The sequence below is a fragment of the Dendrobates tinctorius genome, unplaced genomic scaffold (genome assembly GCF_039654945.1).
Source record: "Dendrobates tinctorius isolate UK_male_01 unplaced genomic scaffold, ASM3965494v1 ptg000098l, whole genome shotgun sequence".
In the NCBI taxonomy this organism is placed as follows: Eukaryota; Metazoa; Chordata; class Amphibia; order Anura; family Dendrobatidae; genus Dendrobates; species Dendrobates tinctorius.
In genome coordinates this window covers 10,194,527-10,210,030 of record NW_027361766.1, presented here as the reverse complement: position 1 = coordinate 10,210,030, position 15,504 = coordinate 10,194,527, and positions in this window count along the sequence as shown.

Here is a 15,504-nt window from a genome sequence, read left to right as displayed (position 1 = left end):
ATGTAGTATGTATGTAGCATGCAGTATGTATGTAGCATGTATGTAGTATGTATGTAGTATATATGTAGTATGTATGTAGCATGCATGTAGTATGTATGTAGTATGTATGTAGCATGCAGTATGTATGTAGTATGTATGTAGCATGCATGTAGTATGTATGTAGTATGTATGTAGCATGCAGTATGTATGTAGCATGTATGTAGTATATATGTAGTATGTATGTAGCATGCATGTAGTATGTATGTAGCATGCATGTAGTATGTATGTAGTATTTTTTTTTTTTTTTTTTTTTTTAACATTTAACACATTAGCCGGATGATGGGACTACTACTGTCCCATCATTGGCTAATGTGTCAATCACTGTCATGGTAGCAGGCATCGCCCGATGGGACTTGTAGTCCCATCGGACGATGCTTGCACAGACCCCCGGACATCAGCACAGCCCCCCGGCAGGCCGGCACAGCCCCCCGGCAGGCCGGTACAGACCCCCACAGGGTGCACAGACCACCGGCAGGCCGGCACAGCCCCCCGGCAGGCCGGTACAGACCCCGGGCAGTCCACACAGCCCCCCGGCAGGCCGGCACAGCCCCCCGGCAGGCCGGCAGAGACCCCCGGAAGGCCCGAAATGACGGCGCATCATGATGCGCACACACCGCGCATCATGATGACGTCAGGCCGTCAATCAACTGAACTTCCGATTCCGATGCCGAATTCCGATATTGAAAAAATATCGGAAGTCGGTATCGGAATTCCGATACAGCAAGTATCGGCCGATACCCGATACTTGCGGTATCGGAATGCTCAACACTAGTAGTGAGCCTGATTATCAGACACCTGGGACTAATGAAGACGATTGGCTGAGTGGAGTCACTGACTGGATTTAAGGCAGCCTACGCCCTTTCTGCCCTGCGGGTGATTTCTCTGTGGACTCTTGGACACCAGTCTGATTCCTGCTCTCCTAAAGCTAAGTTTTCTGTTTTGCCTTTTGCATCTAAGATTGGTTTTTGTTTTTCTTGCTTTTTGGATTCTGCCACTCCCTGCTGGAGTGTGCAGTGTTCCGTGAGCTCTGTCTTCTGATGGTACCTGAGTGCTGATTTAGTTTTTGAAGCTTAGTTGCTTCAGGGCCATTTTTATATCAGCTTGTTGGCTTTTGTCTCTGATAGGGTTTTGGCAGATTGCAGACAGCAGCTTTCCTATCCGTTCCTATCTAGGTAGTTTTTGGGCCCCGTCTTTGCTCAGCCTGTCTTTCTGTCTGTGTAAGTGTTTTCATCTTGCTTCACCGTCATTATATGTGGGGGGCTGCCTATTGCTTTGGGGTCTGCTCTGGGGCAGTTAGATTTCCCCTTTCCTTCTTTAGGCCTATGTATCTCTCCGGCTGTGATCGAGGGGTCTAGGTCATCGTAGGAACCCCCCACGGCTACTGCTAGTTGTGTTGATAGGTTCAGGGGTCTGCAATCTGTTAGTTGCCAACTTCTCTGGTTTTCAGGACTTAGCTAGCATTTCTGTTTTTGCCTCCTACGGTGACTCAATCATAACAGAATCACCCGCCAAACCGCAGATCCTGGGGTACTCAATAGCAGGAAAGAATTGTGTTTAAAAAAAAAAAAAAAAGTGTATATTCTTTCCTCTATATCTCTGAGGCCGTAGGGGGAATTTTTTTTTTCTCTCAATGGAGATAAAGCAAGTGTCTGATCGTGTGGAGCAGCTCGCTGCTGAAGTGCAAGGAATTTCCACCTATCTTGCTCGTTCACATGCTGTTGAACCAAAGATCCCCACACCTGATGTATTTTTTGTGGATCGATCTAACTTTTTGAGTTTCAAAAATAATTGTAAATTATTTTTTACTTTGAAGCCTAACTCGTCAGGGAGCCCCGCGCAGCAGGTTAAAATTGTCATCTCTTTGCTGCGCGGCGATCCCCAGGATTGGGCGTTTTCTTTGAAACCAGATGACCCTATTCTGACTAATGTGAACGCATTTTTTCAAGCCTTGGGGTTGCTGTACGACGAACCTAATGCTATTGATCAGGCTGAAAAGACCCTGTTAGCATTGAACCAGGGTCGAGAATCTGCAGAGTTGTACTGTCAAAAGTTCCGAAAGTGGGCGGTCCTTACTACCTGGAATGATAGTTCCTTGGCTGCTCTCTTTCGGAAGGGTTTGTCAGAAGCTGTAAAAGATACTATGGTGGGATTTCTTGTTCCCTCTGGTCTGGACGATTCTATGTCTTTAGCCATTCAGGTTGATCGGCGTTTACGTGAACGCAGGATTACACGAGAGGTGTTGCCACCGGTTGAACAGACGTCTGAACCTATGCAATGTGATAGAGTTTTGTCTAAGGTGCAACATCAGGAGTTCAGAAGGCGTAATAAGCTGTGTTTTTTCTGTGGAGATGCCTCACATGTTATTTCTGTTTGTCCTAAACGTGAGAAACGCTTTGCACACACGTTTTCTGTTGGTGGGGTTCAGCCTAAGTTTCTTTTGGCGATTACTCTGATCTGTTCCCTGTCCACATTTTCCGCCAAGGCTTTTGTGGATTCGGGAGCAGCGCTAAACCTAATGGACTTGGATTTTGCTAAACGTTGTGGATTTCCGTTGACACCTCTGCAGACGCCTATCCCTTTGAAGGGGATTGATGCTACCCCTCTGGCTTAAAATAAACCTCAGTTTTGGACCCAGTTGGTCATGCGGGTTGCCCCAGACCACCAAGAAAATTGCAGATTTTTGGTGTTGCATGGTCTGCATGATGCCGTTGTTCTGAGATTTCCCTGGTTGCAGATTCATAATCCAGTTTTGGATTGGAAGTCTGTGTCTGTGGTGAGTTGGGGTTGCCGGTGTACCTTTAGTGAGGCTCCGGTTTTTTCCACCTCTCCTCAGTCACATGAGGTTCCTGACTATTTGGCGGACTACTATGATGTATTTAGTGAGAATGAGTCTGCGTCCTTGCCTCCTCATAGGAGTTATGACTGTGCAATTGAACTAAACCCGGGGTGTAAATTTCCTAAGGGTCGGCTCTTCAATTTATCTGTACCTGAGCACGAGGCTATGCGGTCCTATATTAAGGAGGCGTTGGAGAAGGGTCATATTAGACCATCCTCTTCACCCTTAGGTGCCGGTTTTTTTTTTGTGGCCAAGAAGGATGGTTCTTTAAGGCCTTGTATTGATTATCGTGCCCTCAATAAAATTACTATTAAATATCATTATCCGTTACCCCTGATTTCGGATCTATTCTCTAGAGTCAGAGGTGCTTGCTGGTTTACCAAGCTTGACCTCAAGGGGGCGTATAATCTTATCCGCATTAAGCAGGGGGATGAATGGAAGACGGCGTTTAATACTCCGGAGCGACATTTTGAGTACCTGGTGATGCCTTTTGGGCTCACTAATGCCCCTTCTGTCTTCCAGTGCTTCATGAACGATATTTTCCGAGACTTTGTCGATAAATTTTTGATTATCTACCTGGATGATATTTTGATCTTCTCCAAGGATTGGGATTCTCATGTGGAACATGTTCGGACTGTGTTCCGGATCTTGAGAGAGAATTCTCTGTATGTCAAAGGAACAAAATGCCTTTTTGGAGTACAGAGAATTTCTTTTTTGGGATTTATTTTGTCGCCGTCAACTATTGAAATGGACCCGGCCAAGGTACAGGCCATTTATGATTGGGTTCAGCCCACTTCTTTGAAGGCCCTCCAGAAGTTTTTGGGTTTTACTAATTTTTATCAGAAATTTATAGCAAAATTTTCTAGTATTGCCAAACCATTGACTGACCTGACCAGGAAGGGTGCAGATGTTTTGAATTGGTCTCCGGAGGCTGTTGCTTCCTTTCAGGAGCTGAAGCGTAGATTTACCTCCGCCCCGGTTCTGCGGCAACCTGATGTCTCACTCCTGTTCCAGGTAGAGGTGGATGCTTCTGAGATTGGTGCAGGAGCGGTGTTGTCCCAAAAGGATCCGGTAACATCTAAAATGAGTCCCTGTGCTTTCTTTTCCCGTAAGTTCTCTTCATCTGAACGTAACTATGATGTGGGGAATCGGGAACTGTTGGCCATGAAATGGGCATTTGAGGAGTGGAGACATTGGTTGGAGGGAGCCAAACATCAAGTTGTGGTCCTCACTGACCACAAAAATTTGATTTACCTAGAGTCGGCTAAATGCTTGAACCCTAGACAGGCTAGGTGGGCCTTGTTTTTTACACGTTTTGATTTTGTGGTCTCTTTCCTTCCTGGAACTAAGAATGTCAAGGCAGACGCCCTCTCTAGGAGTTTCTTTGCTGATTCTCCTGTGGTGACCAAGCCTGCCACCATCTTAGGCGAAGGGGTAGTTCTTTCTGCCATCTCGCCCGATTTGAGACTTGCTCTGCAAGAGTTCCAGGAGGACAAACCTGAGCGTTGCCCCAGTGGAAAGTTGTATGTTCCTGACCAGTGGAAGAAGAGAGTGATGTCTGAAGTTCATTGCTCTGCATTGGCTGGTCATCCAGGTATTTTTGGTACTAGAGATCTGGTGAGTCGCTCTTTTTGGTGGCCCACCTTGTCTCATGATGTCAGGAATTTTGTGCAGTCCTGTGGGACTTGCTCCCGGTCTAAATCTTGTTCTCGCTCTAGTGGGTTGTTGATGCCTTTGCCGGTCCCCAGGAGGCCATGGACCCATATTTCAATGGATTTCATCTCTGATATGCCGGTCTCTCAAAGAATGACTGTTATTTGGGTGATTTGTGATAGGTTCTCTAAGATGGTTCATCTTGTACCACTCCCTAAGTTGCCATCTTCCTCTGAGTTGGTGCCTCTGTTTTTGCAACAGGTGGTTCGCTTGCACGGGATTCCTGAGAACATTGTATCTGACAGAGGAGTTCAATTTGTGTCTAAATTTTGGAGGACGTTCTGTTCCAAGTTGGGAATTCAGTTGTCCTTCTCCTCTGCTTTTCACCCTCAGACCAATGGGCAGACAGAGAGAACAAACCAGACCTTGGAGTCGTATTTGAGATGTTTTATTTCCGCTGATCAGGATGATTGGGTTTCATTTTTGCCCTTGGCCGAATTTGCTTTAAATAATAGAGCTAGTTCTGCCACTTTGATGTCACCTTTTTTTTGTAACTTTGGTTTTCACCCTCGATTTTCTTCAGGGCAGGTGGAGCCTTCTGCCTGCCCAGGTGTTGACACTGTGGTGGAGAGAATGCACCAGATCTCGGACCAAGTGGTGGATAAGTTATCTCTCTCCCAGGAAAAGGCCCAGCGGTTTTCCAATCGACATAGGACCATTGGTCCCCAGTTTAAAATTGGTGATATGGTGTGGTTATCATCAAAAAATATTGCTATGAAGGTGGCTTCTCCTAAGTTTAAGCCTAGATTTATTGGACCTTACAAGATTTTGGAGATTATTAATCCGGTCTCTTTTCGTTTGGCTCTTCCTGTCACATTAAAGATCCATAATGTGTTCCATAAGTCCTTGTTGAAGAGGTTTGTTGAGCCAGTTGTGCCTGAGGTGGCACCTCCGGACCCTGTATTGGTTGAAGGTAACTTGGAATATGAGGTAGAGAAAATTCTGGATTCCCGTCTGGCTAGACGGAGACTCCAGTATTTGGTCAAGTGGAAGGGTTATGGTCAGGAGGATAATTCCTGGGTCTCTGCCTCTGATATTCATGCCAAAAGATTGGTGCGTGCCTTTCATCGGGCTCACCCTGATCGCCCTGGTAGCGTTGTTGAGGGTTCAGTGACCCCTCCTCAAGGGGGGGTACTGTTATGAGTTCATTTTCCCCTCCGTCACTGAGTCCTGGTGAACTCCCTATTCTAGTGAAGGAAGGTAGTGAGCCTGATTATCAGACACCTGGGACTAATGAAGACGATTGGCTGAGTGGAGTCACTGACTGGATTTAAGGCAGCCTACGCCCTTTCTGCCCTGCGGGTGATTTCTCTGTGGACTCTTGGACACCAGTCTGATTCCTGCTCTCCTAAAGCTAAGTTTTCTGTTTTGCCTTTTGCATCTAAGATTGGTTTTTGCTTTTCTTGCTTTTTGGATTCTGCCACTCCCTGCTGGAGTGTGCAGTGTTCCGTGAGCTCTGTCTTCTGAAGGTACCTGAGTGCTGATTTAATTTTTGAAGCTTAGTTGCTTCAGGGCCATTTTTATATCAGCTTGTTGGCTTTTGTCTCTGATAGGGTTTTGGCAGATTGCAGACAGCAGCTTTCCTATCCGTTCCTATCTAGGTAGTTTTTGGGCCCCATCTTTGCTCAGCCTGTCTTTCTGTCTGTGTAAGTGTTTTCATCTTGCTTCACCGTCATTATATGTGGGGGGCTGCCTATTGCTTTGGGGTCTGCTCTGGGGCAGTTAGATTTCCCCTTTCCTTCTTTAGGCCTATGTATCTCTCCGGCTGTGATCAAGGGGTCTAGGTCATCGTAGGAACCCCCCACGGCTACTGCTAGTTGTGTTGATAGGTTCAGGGGTCTGCAATCTGTTAGTTGCCAACTTCTCTGGTTTTCAGGACTTAGCTAGCATTTCTGTTTTTGCCTCCTACGGTGACTCAATCATAACATAGCTGGCTGTTTAGGTTGGGTCAAGGACTGGTTTCTTCAGGGTAGGTGTGATTGTTAATTGTTTGAAAGCAGAAGGGAAGACACCAGAAGTTCTTATGATAATAGAGCATACATCTGGCTAGTTAACATCTACAAGCACATTAATTATATCAACTGGAAGAATGTAATTGTATATATTGCATACTGCAGGTTCACGGCAAACATGCCACCAACTTACTGTAGCTTCACATTGTGACATATCACAGAGAATAATGGAAGTATTAATATCTCAAACAAAATTAATAGAAATGGAAATACCGTATAAACTTGAATATAAGCCGAGATTTTCAACCCATTTTTTTGTGCTGAAAGTCCCCCTCTTGGCTTATATTCGAGTCATATACACCAGGGGGTCGGAGGGGGAGGGGGGGCGGTGGTGTCAGTTCATACTTACCGGTCCTGGCATGGTCTCTGCAGCCCCCAGCTTCTCCGCGATCTCCCTTCCTTCCTTCAGCGGTCACATGGTACCGCTCATTACACTCATGAATATGTGCATATTCATGAGGTGTAATGAGCGGTACCACATGACCTCTGAAGGCAGGAAGGAAGATCGCAGAGAAGCTGGGGGCTGCAGAGACCGTGCCAGGACTGGTAAGTAAAGCTCACCTGTCTGGGTCCATCGCTGCTTACTGCTGTCTGGCACGTCATCTGTCAGTGACATTCAGACAGCAGAGGGCGCGGTGATGTGTTAGTGTACGCCGTGCCCCCTGCAGTCTGAACGTCAATGACAGATGACGTGCCAGACAGCAGCAAGCAGCGGCACCTGGCCCCAGCAATGGAGAGGTGAGTATGTCATTTTTTTATTTTTAAATGCAGCAGTGGCAGCACATGGGGGCATAATGTATGGAGCATCTTATGGGGGCAGAACATGGGGGCATAATGTATGGAGCATCTTATGGGGGCAGCATATGGGGGCATAATGTATGGAGCATATAATGGGGCAGCATATAGGGGTCTAATCTATGGAGCATTTTATGGGGGCAACATATGGGGGTATAATCTATGGAGCATCTTATGGGGCAGCATATAGGGGCATAATCTATGGAGTATCTTATGGGGGCAGCATATTGGGGCATAATCTGTGGAGCATCTTATGGGGGAAGCATATGGGGCATAATCTATGGAGCATCTTATGGGGCAGCATATGGGTCCTATTCTATGGAGCATCTTATGGGGCCATAACCTTTATGGAGCAGCATATGGGGCATATTATTCTAGGGAGCATCTTATAGGGCCATTAATAACCTTTGTACAGCATTATATGGGGTGTATTTTGTATGGAGCATCTTATGGGGCCATCATGAACTGTATAGAGCATTATATGGGGCTCCTGATTCAATATGGATATTCAAAAACATTTAACCTACTGATGTCTCAATTAATTTTACTTTTATTGGTATCTATTTTTATTTTTTAAATTTACCAGTAGCTGCTGCATTTTTCACCCTAGGCTTATATTCGAGTTAATAAGTTTTCCCAGTTTTTTGTGGCAAAATTAGGGGGGTCGGCTTCTACTCAGGTCGGCTTATACTTGAGTATATACGGTAAATACACAAATAATAAGTGCTTTTTGTGTAGTTTGCAGAGTGCATTTCCTTCAAACTTAACAATGAAAAGAATTACAAAAGGAACATTCTTCATTTTAAAACTTTCAGCTATATTTCCATTTTGCAAAATAATACAAAATAAACTAAAATGACATACCATACAAATCCTAAAATCACATACTTCCACACAACTGCTATCTTATGAAAATAGAAAAATATATAAAAATACGACTCATAAAATCCACTTTTATAAAATTCAGTAATTCACAGTTATACAACAAACTCAGTAAAAGAAAACATACAGTTATTGTGGGTAGTCAAGAAACATCTTCCAATATCTGTACGAAGCCACTAAAATTTTCCACATAGTTGAGCGCTATTGGCCAAATGGATCATAGTTTTTTTTTTGTTTTATTTTTTCATAAATTCACTTAATTGGGGAGTTTGTTTTTTTAAGGATTTGAAATTATCTTTTACGCTTACCAAGAATGTGTTCAGAGAAAAAAATGGAAGTAAAAAAAAAAAATATATCAAACAATAAAATGACAGGCCACACACTTTTCTGACCTCCCTACTAGACATCATTTTTTTGTTTACTGCCTGCACTTTTTGCACACATATGGTCACGCACATCTGGACCAAAAGCATGGCCATTGACATCAAAGTTCAATCGACAGAGACATTTTAACATTTTTTAGATTCAACACAAATTTCTTAAAGGAGTTCTTTACCTTTATGAAATACTGTTCAAAGTACATGTTCACATATAGGATTATAAATGTGTGAGTGACGTGTATACATTGCTTCATGTGCAATAATTCCAACATTATTTACTCAGAAAAAAAAAACAGTGATGTGCCGAAGACAACCTGGCATAAGTCAGTAGCCTATTCCTCAATCGTTAAAGTGGCTTTACCTCTTCAGCAAATAAAAATTACACTCATTGTATAATAAAAAGTACTGCTGAAAAATAGAATTTACACTTTTTTTAATACAATATATGGTTTTAACCCCTTTCTGACATTGGGCGTAATAGTATGCCAATGTCAGACTCCTCCTGTTTGGTGCGAGCTCCGGCGCTGAGCCCACACCTTTCCGGGCACATGTCAGCTGATATATACAGCTGACGTGCCCGCAAGTTCAAATCATCCCCCTTTTGCCGCATTCAAAATAAAACAATAAAAACATCAAATATACACATATTTGGTATTGCCGCTTTCAGAATTGCCCAATCTATCAATATAAAAAATAATTAATCTGATCGCTAAGCGGCGTAACAAGAAAAAAATCAAAATGTCAGAATTACTTTTTTTGGTCACTGCTACGTTGCAAAAAAAATGCAATAACGGGAGATCAAAAGATCATAGCTACACCAATATGGTATCAATAAAAATGGCCGCTCAGCGCACAAAAAATTAGCCCTCACCCAGCCCCAGATCATGAAAAATGGAGGCACTACAGGTCTCAGAAAATGGCACCATTTTTATTTTTTACCAAACTTTGGATTTTTTTTCACCACTTAAATAATAAAGAACCTAGACTTGTTTGGTGTTTAGGAACTCTTAATGGCCTGTAAAATCAAATTGGCAGGTCAGTTTTAGCATTTAGTGAACATGGTAAAAAAAAAAAACAACTGTGAAATTGCACTTTTTTTTGCAATTTCACCACACTTGGAATTTTTTTCCCCTGTTTTCCAGTACACAATATGTTAAAACCAATGATGTCTTTCAAAAGTACAACTTGTCCCGCAAAAAACAAGTCCTTACTAGGCCATACTGACCGAAAAAATATAAAAGTTATGGCTCTGGGAAGAAGGGGGGCAAAAAACGAAAATGCAAAAACTAAAATTCCTCTGGTCGTGAAGGGGTTAAAGATAGCGGCATGGCTTTTAGTTAAAACCCTTATTGTTTACTTCTAATGGATTAAAATCTGTCTATCGTGATGGGATGCACACATAGATTCATAATTCACTAAAAGACATAGCGCTTATAATTCAACAGACAGTCACCAGGTTAAAAACTAGATTTGTTCTGTAGCTTTGTTCGTAACCTGGCAGGGAAATGTCGGCAGAGCCTCCTGCAGCACGGGAGACCCCCGCAGCAGCGCCGGACACCTCAGCAGAACTGCCGGACACCCCAGCAGTACCGTTGGACACCCCAGCAGCACCGCCGGGCACCCCATCATCCCAGCCTGCAGCAACGGTAACAGTAAGGTAAATACACATTATAAGACACACCCCCAATTCCCCCCCAAATTTAGGGCAAAAAAGTGCATCTTATAATCCACAAAATACGGTATATTATAATATTCTACGTTTTAAAAAATACAAAAAGGAAAATGGTCAGATGCACATTTTTGGGCACACTTGGAGATGCGTGTGCACAGATAACTTTGACCAAGGTTTCAGACCTTAATTAGCCTGTTAGGGTTATGGCTTGTTCACTATCATCATTAGGAAAGCCAGATGATGCAAATTTCCCAGCTTTTATAAAAACCCAGCCTCCTCTAACCTTGTGCCAAAAAATAGTAGCCATGGTTGCCTAGCACACTGAAAATGAAAATGATGGAGGCCCACAAAGAAGGAGAAGGCAATAAGAAGATAGTAAAGCATTTTGAAGTTGCCCTTTCCTCAGTTTGAAATGTAATTAAGAAATGGCAGTTAACAGTAACAGTGGAGGCCAATATAAGATCTGGAAGATAAAGCAAAATTTTAGTGAGAGCTGCTCATAGGATTGCTAGAGAGGCAAATCAGAACCCCCACTTGACTGCAAAAGACTTCAAGAAAGATTTAGTAGACTATGGAGTCACATGTGGTACATTGTTCTATTGTTCAGAGACACCTGTACAAATATGGCCTTCATGGATGAGTCATCATCAAAAAACCTCTTCTGCATTTCTACACCATAAATTTAAGCATCAGAAGTATGCAAAAGAACATCTAAACAGGCCTGCTGCATTTTGTAAACAAGTCCTGTGGATCGATGAGTTTAAAATAGAACTATTTGGCTACAATGATCAAAGGTGTATGTGGAGAAAAAATGGCACAGAATTTCAGGAAAAGAATATTTCACCAACCATTAAGCATGGGGGTGGTTCAATCATGCTTTGGGGTTGTGTTGTAGCCAATAGCACGTTAACATTTCACGGGTAGAGTAAAGAATGGATTAAATAAAATTTCAACAAATTCTTGATGCAAACATAACACCATGTAAAAAAGCTGAAGTTGAAAAGAGGATGGCTTCTACAAATGGATAACTATCCTAAACACACGTCAAAATCCACAATAAACTACCTCAAAAGGTGCAAGCTGACTGTATTACAATGGCCCTCATAGTCCATTGATCTGAACATTATTGAAAATCTGTGGGTAAACTTCAAAACAACAGTAAATGCAAGACGACCCAGGAATCTCACAGAACTGGAAGAATTTTTCAAAGGAAGAATGGATGAAAATCTCTCAATCAAAAATTGAAAGACTCTTGGCTGGCTACAAAAAGCGGTTACAAGCTGTGATACTTTCAAAAGGGGAACTACTAAGTACTAACCTTGCAAGGTGCTTAAACTTTTGCATCGGTCGATTATCCTTTTTGCCATTTTTAAAATGTAAAGGATGAATATATATATACAGTATATATATTTTTTGCCAATAATACAAATAAAATGTGTCATCTTTAACTTTAGCCCTTTTAGAGATCATTTCATCTTCAACTTGCTTAACTGTTCATAATAACAGTAATTTTGACCAGGGGTGCCCAATCTGTTACATGCCACTTCAAAAGCGGTATACCTTTTATTTTCAGAAAGATAACCTTTACTCGCCAAAACTGCAATACCCCTTTGCGTGTTGCTGAATGAAATTGCTGGCAATATTACATTCCCAAGCAGATTAGCACATATATAATCCCAAATTGCATTTGTTGCTCATGAAAGTTGATTTCCAAACCATTATTTAGCATAATATATGTATGAATGTGTTACAACAGAACCTATCTTGATTAGTCCCTTACAGTAAGACGTAAAAGGAATTTTTTTTTCACATTTTGGCAAAGTGCTACAAAGTTAGTGATACTTGCCTTACTTTTACCATGAGGCTCATGTTCTGTCTACTTCCTGCTGTCAGGACAAACATGGCTGATGCAGTGATGGGCTGCAGCGTTCACATGTCCTTCTATACCGAGCAGGACGTACACAAACTTTTGTACAAGGGAAGTTAAACATTTCAATTATACAATTTTCTTCTAAAGATGACAGGATTCAAGGTTCTATCTAGTGATGAACAAGTGTGCTCGTTACTCAAGTTTTCCGTGCATGCTCAGGTGTCCTCTGAGTATTTTGGGTGTGCTCTGAGATTATGTTTGAGTCCCCGCAGCTGCATGATTTGCGGCTGCCAGACAGCCTGAATACATGTGGGGATTCCCTAACAAACAGGCAATCCCTGCATGTATTCGAGCTGTCTAGCAGCCACAAATCATGCAGCTGTGGGGACTCAAACATAATCTTTGAGCACACCCAAAATACTCGGAGGACACCCAAGCATGCTCCGAAAACTCGAGTAACAAGCACACTCACTCATCACTAGTTCCAACCTCTATTTCCTTTGCTTTGATCACAAGACTTGATTTGTATACAAATCTAACAGGGGTTGCTATAAACTCTATGACTCATTCCATGACAGGAACTAGCTGCTTGGATTTGGAGTACTTGACCAGAAACAGGACTAAAATAATGGACTTCCGTCGAGTTTTTCTGAACACAGAACTTATCGGTAATGCTCAATATAAAAAAATGAATTAACGGGACAAATCTTTACAAAATGTCTATTTTAAAGAGGTTTCCACATTAAAATGTAACTATCCTGTAAAATATTTTTTTTTATACCCCCTTAAATGTCCTGCCAACCCTCAGGGTATGTGCACACGTTGCAGATTCTACTGCGGATCCGCAGCTGATTTTGCCCTGCGGATCCGCAGCAATTTCTGCTGCGGTGTACAGTACCATTAAAGTGTACCTAAAATGGAAAACGCAGTGCACATGCTGCGGAAAAATCCTCAGCATAAACGCTGCGGGTTCATTTCCGCAGCATGTCAATTCTCTGTGCAGATCTGCAACGTTTTGACACATGCTCCATAATAGGAATTCCCAGGCGTCAAAACGCAGTGGAAATCTGCACAAAATCTACACTAAAACGCAGGTCATTTTACCTGCGGATTGAGCCAAATCCGTGCCGAAAAATCCACAGGGTAATGCACAACGTGTGCACATACCCTCAGACCCTCATCAATCTCTCAAAAAAATGCTAAGAAGCACACATCTCAGCAAGCAGAACAGCTCAGCTCCTTAGTATATACACACAAAGCATGTATGGCTCCATAGACTCTAGAAACTCATCTCAGCTGTCTTTTGAACTGTCAGAATCTATGCTCCAACCAAATTGTAGCACGTGGGAATAAGATATAGGAGTGTTTAAACTATAGGTACTCTTTAAGGGGTTTGTACCTTTTCAGAAAATCTTGCTCTCTGGGTGGTTTGATTTAAAAAAATAAACTGGGTTTTCTCACTAGTGTTCAGTCTCTGGTACTGCTCCTGGTGTAATTTATTGGCTGGGGTGCTGAGGTCACATCATCTAATCAAAGGCAACGGCTTTGGGGGGTTGTTCTGTGTAAATGGTCAAAGCATCTGAGCTCACTGGTTACCGTGCTGTAGATATAACATCAGCACCGCTGCCAATACCGTACTCTGGGAATAGCGCCAGAGACTCAGTGCTGGACCAAAGGACAGGTAGTAAATTGTGTTATGTTTTAATATAGCAAACTGTACTAGGGGAAAAAGATTTTCTGAAAGGGGACAATGTTGTGAATTCACTCGTTCGGATTTCTGGTGGTTACTGAGAGTAGTGGAGCTGGCCAGGTTGATGGAAGTTCCCCACCTGACGACGATAATTGGGAACCTGGGAACTGGCATATAATTAAGCTGGCTGCTCTTGAAGGTTGCTGGTGATTTTCCTCCTTGTGTATTTGGAGTTCTTTTGTCCCCTGCCTGATCTGCATGGTTCAGTTAAGTGATTCTTTTGCTAATCCTTTGCATCTAATCTGGTTGTGCCTATTTTTTGCTTTCTGCTTTGTTGCTAGGGTTCAGCGTGCTCCCTGCTGGGGGCAGCGCTGGGCCCTGCTTCATATTTCACAGCTGGTTCTGTCCCCTGTTATGTTAGTATCTTTTTGCTTTGCTTCCAGGTAATACCAGAGTACTGATCTAGCGGGGGTGAGGTCATGTGGCCTCAGTTTTTTTGTATATCAGAAGTATTGGACTTTTTTAGGGTTTTGTGCATGATTGCAGACAGTATCTTTTCTGTATATGTTTGGGGGCTGTCTATTCCTTTGGGGATCTGCTCCGGGGCAGTTTAGATTTCACCTTTCTGTCTTTAGGCTTAGTTAGTTCTCTGGCTGTGACGAAGCATCTAGGGAATTGTAGGAACGCTCCACGGCTATTACTAGTTGCGTTGATAGGATCAGGAGTCTGCAATCCGCTTAGTTACCAACCTCTCTGGTCTTCTGGTGGCTTAGCCTGTTCCTGCCATCCTCTTCGGTGACCCATTCATAACAGGACAAACTCTTTAAGTAGTTAGCATTGAGAGTACTATGAAAAACTATGCAAGTAAATTTCTGATTCGGTTTTGAGATGTAAGATTATTACTAACTAGCAGAAGACATTAAACTGAGATTTACAGTACTAAACATTGTAGTGCAACAGCTATTCATAGATTTCACAAATTTTTAATACATCATGAATCTCTGCAGTAAGATTGAATAAAAATATATTATTTAACAATTTCTATTTTTATCTGATCTGGTATTACTCAGTCTGATCTGAAAATACAAGTATGTATAACCATACATTAAGAATGACAAAAATCTTGGCACTCAATATGTGAAATATTCAGTCACTTTTATTTTGTGCATCCAAACAGAAAGGTTTAAACGTTTTCGGTCCAGCATAGGACCTTCATCAGAAAAATCTCGTTTACTGAAATATACATACAAAAAAAGAACAAAAACAAGTTGTTAATTGCTGTCCGCATCATCACAGAAATACATACTAACAAAAGACATGACAAAAATATATGATCCAACTTCATAAAAAATTCAAAGGAGAGAGACATGGCTCTCTCACTTATAGGATCCCTCTTCCTTAACGACCAGCACAGCACTTTTGGAGTTACCATCGCCTGACTCAGCAAAGCACCCTTGGATAGTACCTCTACTAGCCATCTCTCTCTCCTTTGAATTTTTGATGAAGTTGGAACATATATTTTTGTCATGTCTTTTGTTAGTATGTATTTCTGTGATGATGCGGACAGCAATTAACGCCTTGTTTTTGTTCTTTTTTTTGTATGTATATTTCAGTA